A 1937-nucleotide genomic window follows, 5' to 3' on the forward strand; every position below is an offset into this window, starting at 1 on the left:
GAGAGAGAGAGAGAGAGAGAGAGAGAGAGAGAGAGAGAGAGAGAGAGAGAGAGAGAAGAGATCAAAGGACAGTTTGTAGGAATCAGTTCTCAGTTCTCTTCTTCTATCTTGTGGGTTCTGCGAGTTGAACTCAAATCCTCAGGCTTAGGGTCCAGGGTTCTTTGCCACTGAGCCATCTTGCCAGTCCATCCTAAGGCATTCTTAAGAGTGAAGGGACTTTTCCCCTTCTTCTTCCTTGGGAAAACACCAAATGGCGGATGACGCCAGTGCAGCAGGAGGGCCTGGAGGACCCGGGGGCCCAGGGTTAGGAGGGCGAGGCGGCTTCCGCGGAGGATTCGGCAGCAGTGTTAGGGGCTGCGGTCGTGGCCGAGGCCGTGGCCGTGGTCGAGGCTGCTGGGCTCTTGGAGGGAAAGCTGAAGACAAGGAATGGATCCCTGTCACCAAGCTGGGCCGCCTGGTTAAGGATATGAAGATCAAGTCCTTGGAGGAGATTTATCTGTTCTCCCTTGCCCATTAAGAAATCCAAGATTATTGATTTTTTTTTCCTGCGTGCATCCCCAAAGGACAAGGTTCTCAAATCATGCCAGTGCAGAAGCAGACACAGGCTGGCCAGCGGACCAGGTTCAAGGCTTTTGTCGCTATTGGGGGCTACAATGGTCACGTTGGTCTTGGTGTTAAGTGCTCCAAGGAGGTAGCCACTGCTATCCAAGGGGCCATCATCTTGGCCGCCATCTTGTGCGGAGAGGCTACTGGGGGAACAAGATTGGCAAGCCACACACTGTTCCATGCAAGGTGACAGGCCATTATGGCTCTGTTTTGGTGCGTCTCATCCCTGCCCCCAGAGGCACTGGCATTGTCTCAGCTCCTGTGCCCAAGAAGCTACTGATGATGGCCGGTATTGATAACTGCTACACATCAGCCAGGGGCAACTTTGCCAAGGCCACTTTTGATGCCATTTCCAAGACCTACAGCTACCGGACACCCGATCTCTGGAAAGAAACTGTGTTCACCAAGTCTCCTTATCAGGAATTCACTGATCATCTTGTGAAAACCCACACCAGAGTGTCTGTTCAGAGGACCCAGGCTCCAGCTGTGGCTACCACATAAGGGTTTTTACAAGAAAAACAAAGTGGATTAATTCTGTTAAAAAAAAAAAAGAGTGAAGGACTTTCCCTCGTAGCCCCTGACACATCCTTATAGGACACTGATTCAAATTTGGTCATACCTGTTGTGTGACTTTTCCTGGAGAAACACGACCTACCTCAGACCAAAGTAACAATTCCATCAAAATACAACTTGGGGAGCCAAAGTGTAAGTGTTATTTACAGGTGTGTAGGAGAAGGCTACTCACAGGAGGCGTGGGTGGTTACTGAGGGCAGCATCCGTGGAGCTCCTGCCCCTTCTAGGCCCTTTGCAGGTGGTCAAGCCTCCTGCAGGTAGCTTGGCTGATGGGAAAACTGAGTTGTTTCACTGCTTTTATGGCTTTGGGAGGAGCCTTGGGCGTCTTGTAAAGTTCAGCTTTCCCAGGTTTGTGAAGTTTCTTCTTGGGTCTCATGAGTCTCTCTCTTCCTTCTAGTAAGGAATGTTTCCATTCTAAGAAAATTGCTGCACACAATGAATTCAAGCCCGAGGTCCAGAGATGTCACACGCCTGTCCATTAAAGGTGAGAAAATCTTCTCTGAGATCGCCCTTGGAAGGAGTCACCATGTCCCACCCTTCCTTCTGGCTGTGGCTCACTGGCTACAGTGCTTATCAATTCTGTTCCTCACCTGTCTGAAGCTCTCCTGGTGAGTTCTTGAGAACCGCATCCCTAAATTCTTGAGTGATCAAAAATGTGGATGAGATGGTGCTACCACTGGAGTTAAACAACTCACCTGCTGTCATAATAGCCGTTCCACCACGAGATTAGGCATGCCACATTATGTCACACATCTGGC

General features: G+C 50.1%; 1 pseudogene across 1 annotated transcript; it reads left to right on the forward strand.

The window, feature by feature from the left end:
* The first annotated feature begins 250 nt into the window (after positions 1–250).
* On the forward strand, positions 251–1151 carry LOC311603017 (small ribosomal subunit protein uS5-like; annotated as a pseudogene). The gene has a single exon. The product of its transcript is annotated as a small ribosomal subunit protein uS5-like (transcript).
* Positions 1152–1937: the final 786 nt, after the last annotated feature.

The sequence above is a fragment of the Acomys minous genome, assembly GCF_964271855.1.
Source record: "Acomys minous genome assembly, chromosome: 8".
NCBI classification, from domain to species: domain Eukaryota; kingdom Metazoa; phylum Chordata; class Mammalia; order Rodentia; family Muridae; genus Acomys; species Acomys minous.